This window comes from Petaurus breviceps, unplaced genomic scaffold, assembly GCF_028583685.1.
Source record: "Petaurus breviceps papuanus isolate PSGF00001 unplaced genomic scaffold, PetGlider_PUasm1.0 183, whole genome shotgun sequence".
Taxonomy (NCBI): Eukaryota; Metazoa; Chordata; class Mammalia; order Diprotodontia; family Petauridae; genus Petaurus; species Petaurus breviceps.
In genome coordinates, this window is record NW_027185791.1 from 17,610,001 (window position 1) to 17,625,377 (window position 15,377).

The following is a 15,377-nucleotide window of genomic DNA, read 5'->3' on the forward strand; positions in this document are numbered from 1 at the left end:
GAACTCTTTGCTTATAGCCTTTGACTAGGGACTTTACTTTGATACTTTACTGGGGAATGGCTTTTGTGCTTGTACTGCCAATGGGACATTCACAGAACCTATGGCAGCTATGAATGTGCCGGCGTAATTCTGAATTGCAAAATGTAACAGACTCTCCATGTAGAAGACAGAAGCAAAACATCTATACAGCTGCCAGAAAGCCGAATCCTAACATCAGAAAGCTAACTCCCAACACCAGAAAACCCAATCTATCATATCAACAAAGTAGTTAATATACTTTATCACTGCAAAGCAACACTATCCCAAAGCCTTCCCCCTGCTCAGGCCTTCCCACAAACAAACACTCACAAAACTGTTGCCTTGCCTGTGTCCTCTCCTCCCTCTGTACTAACTGCTCTGACTCCCAGCTTCCTCTCAACTCTGTTCCACCCCTCCTACTCCACCTATTCAGCAAACTTCTCCCACCACAAGTTCCATGTGATTACATTTGACCCATTAGGGGCCAGGAAGATCTACAAATTCCCTTAGGCCTAGTAAGGGGCAGGGAAGATTTTCAACTCCCCATTATCATTACAATGCTTTTCTTTTAATTTTTAAAAATAGTATGACCTTTAATGCTACAATCTAATATTCATTTAGAATGTATTGTGGATTATTATGTAAAGTATTGGTCTAAGCCTCATTTCTCCGGACTACTTTTCAGGTTTCTCAACAATTAAAAAAAATCAAATGGAGAATTTTTTCCAAAGTAATTTATGTTTTCTGGTTGATCTAATATTAGTTTATTGAGTTCAATTATTTCTTATTCTCCCTTGTCTTATCTATTCCATTAATCTACCTTTCTATTTTTTTAAGCCCATACCAAATGGTTTTGATAACTACTACTTTATAATAAAGTTTTACAGTCTGGAAGTTCATCTTTACCTCTTTTTATTATTTCCCTAAACATTCTAGATCTTCAATTCTTCCAAATGAATTTTATTATTGTCAAGTTTATAATTATTATTATCAAATTATCCTTTGATAATTTAATTGGCATAAAATTAAAAGTGTAAATTAACTTTGGTAGTATTGTCATTTTTATTGCATTGACAGGGTCATGAGAACTGCATATCCCTCCAAATGTTTGAGTTCTCTATCTTATCAAGGAGTATTTTGTAATTGAATTTATACAAGTATTTTGTGTGTTTTGGAACACAAAATATTTATAGCAGCACTTTTCACATAGTAAAAAACTGGAAACAAGGTAGATACCCATTGATTTGAGCACAGCTAAACAATTTGTGGTACGTGGATGTAGTAGAATACTAATGTGCTATAAGAAATGACAAATGTGATGAATACAGAGAAGCATGGAAAGAATTACCTGAGCTGATGCAGAGTGAAGTAAGCAGAGCAATATACAAACTGACTGTAAGTATAAATGGAAGGAAGGACCACAAAATTATAAAAAATGAATGTTGTAAAATTACAAATGTGTAGAATGAAATGCGGTTTCTCCAGTAGACTATTTGCTAAAGTGCTAGAAGCCTTTAGGCCTCAGTCAGATGACCTGGGGGGGGGGGGGGAATGAAACTCGGGAAATCCCCTTGTCACCCCACTGGCCAAATAAGGGAATGTTAACAAAACAGCCAATCAATTTAAAAGATTACATGAGGAAGGGGAGGGTTGAGGTTTTCACACTGTTTTTGGCTATATGACCCTGCTTTGGCTTCTTTACGTTGGCCTCCTCTCTCTGGACTTTCCAGTGACAGGACTGCCTGCCTCTCTAGAAATTCAATAAAAGTTCCTGCTTTCACCTAGAGAAGTCTCCGAGTAGTCAATCTGGGGTAGGTGGGGTCTCTGTACCCCACACACAAAATACTAGCATGACTCCAAACAAAAGCCAGTAGAACATACTCCGTCCTACCCCTTTGTAGAGGTGGGTGGTCCATAGCTGTGGTATACTTCATGTATTTCAGACTTTTTTGTTGTTGTATCAATCAGTTTTATTTTTCTTCCAAAATATTATTTATTTTATGGATTAGCTCTCTGAGGAGAGGAAGAGAAGGGATACTGGAGGGAAATGTTGGTGGTGCAAAAAAAAAAAGCTATCAATAAAACTTATTAAACAAAAGTAATTCTGATGTGATTGTAGGAAACTTTAAAATCCAATTACCACATTACATTTGGTTTTCTTTTAATACATTAGTAGAAGGGATTATTTTTAAAAATCTCCTATCAAATCTTTCCTTATAGGGCTCCTTGTATAATTTCACCCTCTCTTATGTGAATCTTATTTTCATTCTGCATTATGGGATTATTATATACATATAATAATTTGTAGTAAGCCAGAATATTTGATTCTTGAGGTCAGTTCCTATGTAGATGTACTTGATGATTCAGCTTTTGCTTCTGGCCTTGAAGTCTGCTCTCAGAGCCACTTTTGTTATGTGAATGTATAAGACAGGAGTTAACCGACCTTTCTTAAGACTTTTTGGTGCATAGATAACATGGCCTTATTCAATTCTGAGCTACTTCCAGGATATGACAGACTAATATAAGGATAAGAATACTCCAGGATATGACAGACTAAGCTATTGATGAGAGTACTTGAGTCTTTGTCTGCTTGATCTTTAAAAACCTTGTTCAAAGAATCATTAAATGGAGTTCATGGTTCTTCCTTGAACTACTCACATTGCCTAGTCATTTCTTATCCACATCTCCAATCATACTTAGTGATGGACACTGAGTAGCCCACAACAATAATTATTACATAATTATGGTGTTTGTGCATGTCTTGCTTCCCTTTCTCCCTTTTAGATTATAAATTCCAAGATGGCAATGGATTCTATCTTAATTTTCTTTGTATCTACTCACTAGGTAGTTCAGTTCTCCTTCTTGTGACCTGAGAGGAGAGTTCATGATTTTCACTGCACTTCCTATGTAGAGAAAGGGGGTTATAAATTTTCTAGGCAATATGCTGCCAGAATCTAGGTTTCTGGGAGAGAAGGGAAATTTCTTGAGAAGGGCTAGCTTTGGTGCCTGTCTTCAGAGTAACATAGGACGAGCAGGATGCTTTTAGAAAAACCTGAAAAGACTTACATGAACCAAAGCAAAATGAAATGAGGATCACTGGGAGAACATTGCATATAGTAACATTGATATTAATGGAATGCTTTAGCTATTCTCAGCAATACTATAATCTAACATATTTCTGAAGGACTCATGATGGAAAATGCTATTCATTTCCAGATAAAAAACTGATAAGAGTCTGAATGCTGATCAAAGCATACTTTTTTTTACTTTATTTTTCTGGTTTTTTTTTTGTCTGTATTTTCTTTTACAACATGACTAATATGTAAATATGTTTGCATGATTGCATTGTATAACATTGCTTGCCTTCTCTATGAGGGAGGAAGGGAAGGAGGGAAAGAATTTGGTATCCAAATTTTTAAAAACAATGTTAATTTTTTTTATATGTAATTGGAAGAAATGTTTCAAAAAAAGAGTAACATAGGAACTTAGTAAGTAGCTTTTAAATAAATGAATAAATATAATATATAATCTAAGTTGTTTTTTTTAAACACCAAGTTTGCTCCAAAGTCTAGAGGCAAGCACACAATTTATTGCATATACTTAAGCTGTGATGATGCATCTAAAACAGGTAAAACTTGAAACAACATAATGCCCTCTTTTCTGTAGAGTCATGGAGTCAGCAATTACTGACTAAATCAAATCCAGTGTTTTTTTTCCCCCCCTAGTAGTCAAATTTCCTGGCATGTTTTCCAAGTACTCCTAGAAAGGAAGCATGGTGTTTTTGAAAGCATTGGCCTTGAGTGGTGGTGGTGAGAAAGACTTCAGCATCATAGGATTTAGAGTTGTAAAGGATTGTAAAGATAATCTGGTCCAATTCTTTTAATTTTACAGATGAGGAGACTGAGGCTCAGAAGGGTTATATGACTTGCCCATTGTCACAAAAATAGCTCAGAAATAGTAGCTTCTGGATCTCTCTGCCCCTCACTCTGTAACCTTGAGAAGTTCATTTCACCTTTAATTTAATAGTCTAATTTGTAAAATAGGGATAATAATACTTGTACTATACCCACATTATAGACTTGTGAAAGCATTTTACATGTATACAAAGTTATATAAATGTGAATTTTTGTTGTTATTTTTCAGACATAGTACTTTACGGGCAGTTTATCAGGGGAACTCTCTGATCAATTTGATGCCTCTCCTCCCTAAAGTCTTCTCCATAAAGTATGTTTTTTAGACATGCTCATTGGCACCTTTTTAAGAGGACTGATGAGTAATAAGCATTATCTGGAATGGGGATAAGCTAGAAACCTTTCCAATAAGATCAGGGATGAAGTAAGGATACCCACTATTGCAACTATTATTCAATATTGTATTAGAATGTTAACTATAGCAATATGACAAGAAAAAGATATCAAAGGAATTAGAGTAGGCAATGGGGAAACAAAATGATCATTCTTTGCAGATGATATGATACTATACTAGGAGAATCCCAGAGAATCAATTAAAAAACTAGTTGAAATAATTAACAACTTTAGCAAAGTTGCAGGATATAAAATAAACCCACATAAATCATCAACACTTCTGCATATTACAAATGAAGCCCAGTAGCAGGAGATAGAAAGAGAAATTTCATTTAAAATAATTGTAGACAATATAAAATACTTGGGAGTTTACTGGTAAAGAGAAACCCAGGAACTATATGAATGCAATTACAAAATCCTTTTCACACAAATAAAGTCAAATCTGAACAATTGGAAAAATATTAATTTTTCATGGACAAACTGAGTCAATATAACAAAAATGACAATTCTACCTAAATTAATTTACTTATTCAGTGTCATACCAATCAAATTACCAAAATATTATTTTATATGGAGCTAGAAAAAATAACAAAATTCATCTGGAATAACAGGGCAAGAATATCAAGGAAATTAATGAAAAAAAAATGTGAAGGAAGTTGGCCTAGCAGTTCCAGATTTCAAACTGTAGTATAAAGCAGTAATCATCAAAACAATCTGGTGTTAATTAAGAGATAGAGTGGTGGGACAGTGAAATATATTTGGTGCATAATACATAGTAGGTAATGACCGTAGTGTTTGATAAGTTCAAGGAGCCAAGCTTTTGGGACAAGAACTCACTATTTGAAAAAAAAAAAAAACTGCTGGGAAAACTGGAATGCACTTTAGCAGAAATTAGATATAGACCAATAACTTACACCGTATACCAAGATAAGGTCAAAATGTGTAGATGATTTAGACATAGAGGGTGATTCAGTTCAGTCTCATTTTTCAGGCAAATCTGAATCTTCTTGACCTCTTTTGTGGTTTTCTTGGCAAAGCTATGGAAGTGGTTTGCCATTTCCTTCTTTATTTCATTGTACAGATGAGGAAATTAAGGCAAACCGGATTGAATGACTTGTTCAGGATCACACAGCAAGTGAGTGGCTCAGGCCAGATTTGAACTCAGGAAGTCGAGTCTTCCTTCAGGCCCAGTACTCTATTCACCACACCACTTAGATTTATATCTTAAAGGGTGAAGGAAATTAGGGGAGCATAGAATAGTTTACCTACCAGAGTTATGGATAAAGGAAGAATTTATAACCAAACAAAAGACAGAGAGCATTACAGGATGTAAGATGGATAATTTTGATTACATTAAATTAAAAAAAAAATGTTTTGCCCAAACGACCAAGGCAGCCAAGATTTGAAGAAAAGCAGAAAACTGGGAGAAAAAAATTTTTATAGCAAATTTCTCTGATAAAGGTGTCATTTCTTAACATATATAGAGAATTGAGTCAAATTTATAAGAATATGAGTCCTTTTCCAACTGATCAGTGGCCAAAGGAAATGTATGGATGGAAAAATTTTTAGAAAAAGGAATCAAGGGCGGCTAGGTGGCGCAGTGAGTAAAGCGCTGGCCCTGGAGTCAGGAGGACCCGAGTTTGGTTCCAGCCTCAGACACTTAACACTTACACACAAAAAAACTAGCCATGTAACCTTGGGCAAGTTATTTAACCCCAATTGCCCTCCAAAAAGCAAAAAAAAAAAAAAAAAAAAAAAAAAAAAAATCAAAGCTATCTATAGTCATATGAAAAACTGCTTTAAACCACTACTGACTAGAGTAATGCAAATCAAAACAACTCTGAGGAATCACTCCACACCTTCCCTCCAGCCTCTTACCTGATCCCTGCCCCCCTGACCTAATGCAGAAGGATTTTTTTGTTGTTGCAGAAAGACATAGGAGTTACCTGTGCTTGCCTCTAGCTTTCTCTCCCACTCAGCCTAACAAGGAGAGTTTCTAATAATTGTTGTTGTTCAGTCAATCAATTGTGTCTGACTCTTTATGACCTCTGCACCATAGCACACCAGGTCTTTCTATCCTCTACAATCTCCTGAAGTCATGTTCATTGCTTCCATGACACTACTGCATACATCTCATCCTCTGCTGTTCCCCTTTTCTTTTGCCTTCAGTCTTTCCCAACATCAGGATCTTTTCCAATGGGTCCTGTCTTCTCATTTTGTTACCAAGGCATTTAAGCTTCAGCTCTGGTTTTTGACCTTCCAGTGAATAAATTATTAAAAATGTACTTTCCTTATCTAAAAGGTGGCATTTGCTGGGGGCAGGGGTGGCAGAAGGAGACATTATGCTTCCCCTTGTGACCTGAGAGGAGAGTTAATGGGTTAAACTGACAGTCTCCTATCTAGACAAGGGGCATTATTCATTTCCTAGGCAGTATGGCTCTGGAATCTAATCTTCTAGTAGAGAAGGGAGATTTCTTGGGCAATTCTGGGCTTTGGAGACTATCTTTATTGTCAATGCAATACCCATAGCAGCTGCTATGAATATGCATACATATTTCCAAGATAAATTCTCAAAATATAAATAACTGTCTTCCTCAAAGGCAAAACCAAAATATTTATTCAGATACCAGAAAGCCAATTCTCCCATGGTAACAAAGAAGTTTATACATATCGCCAATCCAGGGAGCACTGACATCCCCCAGCCTTCCCTCTGTTAGGCCTCCCCACAAACAAGCTCCCTAGGCAAAATTCTTCCCTCTCTCATTCACAGGAGCTGCTCTGTGTCAGCTCTGCCTTCATCTCTCCCAGCTCTGCCTCACTCTCTTCCTGTTCCACCTGTTTGGCAAGCTCCTTCCACCATGGGCTCCATCACAGCAGGCAGCTGGGCCTGAGCTCAAAGCAGGTCACATAAACCTATTAATGGGCAGGAAAGATATTCCCATTCCATTAACATTACAGCATCTCAAGAGTAAGCTCGAGTTCAAGGTTCCTCAAACATTTTGCTTCTTAGAGAAAGATGGACTTCCCTTGTGGTTACTGAAGTTGAAGGACTAAGGTCACAACATAGGACCATGTAGTCCAACACCCTCATTTTATAGATGAGGAGAGTGAGAAAGTGATTTGCCCAAGGCAGTAAGCAACAGAGGAGGAATTTGGGCCTATTTCCTCCGAGTCCTGAAATAATGCTTTTACCACTGGACCACATGCTTTCCTGGGAGTGGGGGCAAGATATTGGGACTTTTCATCTTCGGCTCTTATTGTGGATGATTCAGACTGTTGGGGTAATGAGAAGGGGTATTGCTCATCTGTCTGCTCCAAAGTATCTTTGTTTCCTGGCCAGAATCTAAACCACAGATTGACACTACAAGTCCAGAAAGGACTGTGTAGGCCTCTGTAAGACAGAGAATTTTATCCAAACGTCAAGGAGTTACTCTGATGTCAATACTTAGTTAAATTCTTTTCTGAGGGGAGACTGTGGGCTATTGTTTTTCTTCTCCCTTTTAGGGTTCCTGCAAATCATTTGTACCTTCTCCATTTCTGTGGCATAAAATAAAGATTATCCTCCACCCAACGCACACTTATTATAGTGCTCACAAAGGGGCTGAGAGTTTATTACTCACATTTGTGGAGCATATTGGGAGATTTTCCAGAGTAAACTCTGATTTGGTGTAGCAGCAAGCACCCCAAGCGTCCTCAGGGTTTGCAGCTACCACAGGTTCTTGGATCTGCTTTGCTAAAGGAAAGCAACTCAAAATGGGTTAACAAGCTTACTTTAATCAGTCAGACATATATCGTTTACCTTATACAGGAGAAAAGGTCAGCACCCTGAACCTCAAAGTATACAGGCTTAATTATCAAGACAGAAACATCAAGTAGACAGATTTCCAAACTGTCCAACCATTACATCCATACCCAGTCAACATCTGGGTTTCCACATTCTGGGTTTTTCAAAGCCGGGGGACTCTCAACAACGGCTTCCCAGAATTCAGATCAAATCACAGAACACTTCTCAAAGTGAGTCCCAAAACAAAGCTACACATCAGGGCTTATATAGCCTTCTCCTGGCTCAGAGAATGTAACAACCTTATTGACCCACTGGCCAATCAAAAAGTATCTTGAAAAACAAGCCTCCCTCCCCAGGCTTCTGGTGCACATTAGCCTAGGGGCAGGGAAGATCTTCAAAATTTACATTCTTATTACATTTGGAACCTAATTAATTAAAGGAAAAATGATCTTGAGTTCCACTCCTGAGACTGGAACTAGTTGATATTATCCCAGAGCTTGGGGCCTCTGGGCTACTGGTAACAGTATCAGACCTCAAGTTCTGATACTCTGTACGTGAACATGCTTCAAGTACTTATGGTGTTTAGTTCAAGATTATGGGTGAGAAATGTGTGTACTATTAATAAAGGTGACTGTGGTTTTGTTTAACAAAGCAGAAGTATTGCTTTGCTCATGAAAAAAGGGAACCAAGGGTACAACAGTAATGGGGAGTTGGCCAATTGTGTCAACAAGTCCAAGTTCCGAAATGAGGCAAGCGCTTCTAGGGAGAGGTCACCCTGGTTGGCAAAAGAAGAGAGAAGTTGCAAAGCTAAGTGCAGAGCTGGATGTGGGGTAACAGAGGAGGGCATGCATTAGAACAACTTTTCAGAATCACTTCTCTGATCTTCAACTATGACCCCCTAGACTGACCCATGGGTCATGATGCAATTGTAAATGGCGAGTTGATTAACACAGTACCTGGCATATAGTAAGCCCTAAATATATGCTCTATCTATCTATTTATCTATCTTCTATCAAATATTTATCTATTACTTTCAATGGGGTCTATGATTAGAAGGAGTAGGAACAAGAGAAAGTATTTTAATAATAGTGAGAGAGACCATGTTTATTTATTTAGTGTATTAAAGATCCTACATGACTTCTCTTCAAAAAAGTAGCTTTCATGGTGCTATAAATATTCTTTGCTTAATTGCTAAACTCTGTGAGCAAAAATGTTTGCCTATTAGACTAGGGCCAGAGATACTAGGTAGCTGTGGATACTGGGGATGCAAAATTGATTGCAGGTTGTGTATACATGTGTGTGTGTATATGCGTGTATGTGTGTACTGTCAGTCATGAGGGCTTGGGGAAAATTATGCCACAATTGCTCTGAGAAGTTCATTAGTATTGTCCATCAATTTCATGATGGCATATTTGCCTGGGCTCTGGATGACATCTGATGCTCTCGTACTGTCCCCCTCACTAATGGAATGAAGCAGGGCTGTAAGCTCGCTCCTGTAATTTTTGACATTTTCAGCAATGTTGTCAGATGCCTTCATCAAGGACAAAAATGGCATCAAGGGCAGTTACCACACTGATGGTAAATTATTTAACTTGGAAAGGCTCCAAGTCAAGATTCAAGTTGAGGAGAGTTGGTACATAATTTTTTGTTCACAGATGACATATACTCAACGCATCCTCTAAAGTTGAGAAGCAACTAAGTATGGATTGATTGTCTGAGGCTTGTGCTCATTTTGACCTGACAGGTTCTCCACCAGCCAACGCCTCATTATTCATACATGGAACCATTGGCCATAGCAAATGGAGAAATTGTGAATATTGTGGATAAGTTCACTTATCTGGGCTGTACACTCTCCAAGGATGTTCATATAGATGATGAGGTTGATGCACACATTGCCCGAGCTAGTTCAGCGTTCAGAGACTCTGAAGGAAGTGTGGGAGAAAAAGGGCATTAGACTGCCTACCAGACTAAAGGTCTGCAGAGCCATTGTGCTGACCTCATTGTCGCATGCCCGTGAAACCTGGACAGTTTACTCATTCCCGGAAACTGAATCCCTTCCATTTGAGCTGTCTTAGGAAGATTCTGAAGATCACCTGGCAGGATAAAGCACCAGACACTGAAGTCCTTTCTTAAGCAAAACTACCAACCATTCAAATTCTTCTCCTGAGAGTGTAACTCCAATGGGCTGGCCATGTTGTCTGAATGCAAAATATATGCTTGGCAAAAAGACCATTTTATGGAGAACTTGCACTAGGCAAGCTCTCACATGGTGGTCGGAAGAAGTGATACAAGGACACTCTCAAGGTCTCTCTGAAGAACTCTGGAATCGATTGTGTGATATGGGAGACACTGGCAAAGGACTGCCCAGCATGGTGTGCCCATATCAAACAAGGTGCTTTTCTCTATGAGCAGAGCAGAATTGCAGTAGCTCAAAAGAAATGGGAGATATATGCAAATTTAGAGAAATTTCCATTCCAAATGTTCATATGGACTCTCTGTGCCCCACTTGTAGAATCTTCCGAGTTCCTATTGATTTGACAGCCATAGTCAGACATGCTGTACCTTCACTCCAACACAGTGATGTCATTTTGATCCTCTTTGAGAATAAAGGACAGCAACCAACCAAGCATAAATGTATGTGTTTACACATACATGCATGTATGTATATGTGTGTATTTTGTATGCATCTGGCATAATGTAAATTTCTTACAGGCAGAGACTGTTTTGTTTTTGGTTTTTGTATCTCTAGCACTAGCAAAGTGCCTGGAGCACGTTGTCCTTCAGTCATTCAGTCCTGTCCCATTCTTCATTACCCCACAGACCAACTGTCCATAGGCCTTTCTTGGCAAACGTACAGGAGTAGTTTGCCATTTCCTTCTCCAGCTCATTTTAAAAATGGAGAAACATGTAAACAGAGTCACACAGTAAGTGTCTGAGGCCAGATTTGAACATAGGAAGATGAGTCTCTATTACTCTATTCACTATGCCTCCTGGCTGCCCATGTTAAAACTCCTTCTTGGGGCGGCTAGGTGGCACAGTGAGTAAAGTGCCGGCCCCCGGAGTCAGGAGGACCTGAGTTCGGTTCTGGCCTCAGACACTTAACACCCACACACACAAAAAACTAGCCATGTAACCTTGGGCAAGTTACTTAACCCCAATTGCCCTCCAAAAGGCAACCTCCCCCCCCAAAATCAAACCCTCCTCCCAAGTGTCTTCTCAGATTGGATAAAGACAAAGGGAGTAAGTTCCTGGAACCATTCAAAGTCCTGTGCATTTTCTTTTGTAATATCTAAATTGGGCAAGGGAGGTATTGAAGAAGATATTCAGTACTTGTAGAAAAAGTGTTGCTCTAAAACAGGCCTGCACAGCATATGGCCCATAGCCCATCTATGGCCTGCCAAAGGATTTTGGACACCCAGCAAAAAATGTAGAGGATATAAAAGAAAGTAAAGTTGTAATGAGTGTTTTGTCCATGCCCCACTTGACCTGCCTGCCACTAGTTACTATCGTGCCAGTTACATGACTTGGGTAAGTAGCCACTGCATACTCTCTCCTGTTTGTCACTTGACAACCATCATCAGTCTGTCTCTAGTTTGAGCAATTTAATAATAAATAAAAATCTTAAGTAATAAGTGTAATTAATTTCTATTATTTGAAATTTCTCTTTTTAATATGGTTTATTTGCAAAATAGTTTAATCATTGATTATACCTTTACTTGGAAAGTGAGTTGCTAAAAGTCTATCTGTAGCCCAAAGAAGTTTAGCCTATTTTAATTTTGGCTCCTACCTAACTGCCAAGTTGTGTAGGTCTATTCTAAAAGTTTCTCAAATCTTTCTTATCTCAATGGAATTGAACATTTTCAAACCCCCTTCCAAACTTCAAGTCCTTTCCTTCAGGTTAACCCCACTCACATGATCACTGCAAAGGCACCCACCTTTTTTCAGGTGTCTATTCTCCTTTCTCTACTTAAACTTTTCTTGAAACTAACCTTTTATTTTACAATTTTTTTTCTTTTTGGAGGGGGGAGGGCAAGGCAGTTGGGGTTAAGTGACTTGCCCAAGGACACACGACTAGTAAGTGTTAAGTGTCTGAGGCTGGATTTGAACTCAGGTCCTCCTGACTCCAGGGCCAGTGCCTGCTATTTTACACTCTTGATGCCTCACTCTTTTTTTTTACACTCTTGATTACTCACTCCTTTTTTTTCTTTCATTGCCTTCTTAAGCATAGGAGGAGCTTAATAGATTCTTAATTGTAACATAGTGGGTATAGAGTCAATTTCAAAGCCTTACAGATCTTGGTTTCAAATTCTGCCTCTGACATACATTAACTCTATGACCCTGGACAAGTCATTTAACTTTCTGGGGCTTTAGGCATTTAAGACTATAAACTGCAGAGAAGTTGTTGACCTGTAATTGGTAGAGTGTTTTCTTATCTGCTAGCTTTCTATACCAATGAAATAACAGAACCAGTCTCTATCCATTAAAAAAAAAAATTTAAGCATTTGTGCAATCAATAGTAATTTATGGTACTTGCTTTGTTGGACAACAGAGACAACAATGTATTTTAATCGCTGGGACCAGTAGCGTGAAGTGTATTCTCAAATCAACTTGATAAGAAACATTTATCTGGGGGAAGGTTGATTATTGTATCGTGGGGGTGAGTGGGATGACGGTGGGTGGAACTCACAGAGGAAATGCTTCATCTAGTAGTTTCTGATTTTAACTAGTTTTTCTTGCTAATTACAAGCTGAATTCCAGTTTGTTAATGTTACTGAAGGAATATAGGTGCCTTTTGGACTCTCTACATTGTGTCTGACTCTTTGTGACCTCATTTGGGGTTTTCTTGGCAAAGATACTGGAGTGCTTTGCCATTTTCTTCTCCAGTTCATTTTAGAGGTGAGGCAACAGGGTTCAATGATTTTCCAAGGATTATAAAGCTAATAAGTGTCTGTGGCTGGATTTGAATGTAGTTGTTCCTGACTCCAGGCCCCGTGTTTTATCTACTCCCTCCTACCTATTGGGCTGTGTGGGGGTGTTCAGGGAGGACTAATATCTCTGGTATGAGAGTTTGTCCAACTCTTTTTGGCATTGTTCATTCAGGGTTCACCTTCACCCAACACTCAAATCCAGGGGCAAGTCAAGATATCACCCTCATGATGACATTGGTCCTCTTCAAGAATGAAGGATGAGGGGCGGCCAGGTAGCACAGTGAGTAAGAGCACCGGCTCCAGTGTCAGGATGACCCGGAGATCGAATCCCGGGCTCAGACACTCATCACCCACCCAGAAACACCTGGCCGTGTAACCTTGAGCAAGTTACTTAAGCCCGATTGCTTAGGGGCGGCCAGGTGGCTCAGCGAGTAAGAGCACCGGCTCCAGTGTTGGGATGACCTGGATCGAATCCCAGGCTCAGGCACTTAGCACCCACCCAGAAACACCTGGCTGTGTAACCTTGAGCAAGTTACTTAACCCCGATTGCTTAAAAAAAAAAAGAATGAAGGATGAAAAACAACACTGGTGACTCCAAAAAGTTGCAGCATTGGCAGTGGTCACACCCCCGTAAAACTATCTTGTCAGGTGGGCTAAACCACAGGTTTCCTGTTGGTCAGTTAGGGGGATGTCAGCCCTAGCATGTGAAGACTTCTTCCAGAAGAATGGATTAATGAGAACAGTTTGTTCCAATGCCCACGAAGATGACCGATGCAGGTGCTGTGGAGTGCTTAGAGCTTGGCTAGACATTGAAGATACCAGGGTCATTCATTGCATCCTGGGCCGTCACTGGTTGTCCTGACTTTTGTCTTGCCGCTGAACTTCAACAACTCTGGGAGGAAGAATGAGGCTGACGATTTTGCCCAGCTCTGCCTCTCTTAAATCAAGTAACTCACATGTAAGTCAAGACATCACCAGGGTGTCGTTGGCCTTCTTCCCAAGCGCAGGATGAACAACAACACATTTCAGTGCCCTCTGGCAAACACTAGTTGCCCTGCCCTGGTCACAGACAGAGCATGAGAAATTTTTGAGAACTTCTACGGTAACATTAGCTCAGTATGTTTCAGGTTGGAACTTGATAGTTTTGAGTCTACCCTTAACATTCTGTAAGAGTAGGTTAGAATCTAAGTCTTTGCTTTGTATATCCAGGATAGAGTTGGGTAGTACAGCACCTATTATTTTCTCAGCACTTCAAACCAATAAACCAAACAACAACACACACAATTGTAGGTCTGGCAGGGGTCATGAGAGTTCACTTAATCCATCACTCTGTCTCTGGGCAGGATCACACAAATCTGTCAGAGAAATGGAAGTCCACAGAATGGGGGGGGGGAATATATTATTTTAGATTTCAAAACAAGGTGGTTATGGAAAACAATGCTTGAAAGGGAAGATTGAGGCTTTAACACTGAGTGGATTTTGGAAAAAGCATACTTTTTTTTCTTTTGGGAATTTTCCTCTAAACATTTCATTTTCTGTGGGATATGAGTCATGTGTTAGAATCTCCTCATGTAGTTGTGGAAGATTTGGGGCTCATTCTGGTTTTAAAATGCTCCCCTATCCCATCAGTTATAAGCATGATTAAAGGAGATTCATGTCTTGAAAAAGAGATCTATGTTCCAGAATTCCAATAGTCTAGAAACTATAGCTTTGTGTAAGCTCATCTTTCATTTTGTCTGAGCCATAATGTAATGTCTACTTTAACCACAGTCATAGATGTGTATGTGCGTGTCTGTGTGTATATATCTGTCTCCATCTGAATGTGTCTGTATGTTTCTGTGTCTATATATTTATATAAATATTATAAATAAATATAAATATATATTTATATATTTTGTGTCTGTATATTTCTGTGTGTTTTTGTGTGAATATCTGAGTGTGTGTGTGAATGGGGGTAAGAGTGTTTCTGTGTCTGAGAGTGTGAACATTGATCTCTGTGTGTGTTTATGTATATTCAATTGTATGTCTGTCTATCTGTCAACTTCTTTCTGTGTGTATGGACATCTTTGTGCGTGTGTCTTTATGTATGAATGATCATGTGTGTCAATACCCACTTCTTTGCAAATCTTCATGTGTGAATTTGTGTGTGTCTGTATGTCTGCATGTATACCTACTTATGTGTCTCTATGGGTGTAGATGTCTATGTGTATGAATGTTTATGTCTGTGTAAGTATCTGTCTTTGTCTATATGAGTATGTGAATGTCTCGCTCTATATGTCCTACTGTGTTAATATATATGAATACCTGTGTGTCTTTCTGTGCATATATCTATTTTTACTGTTG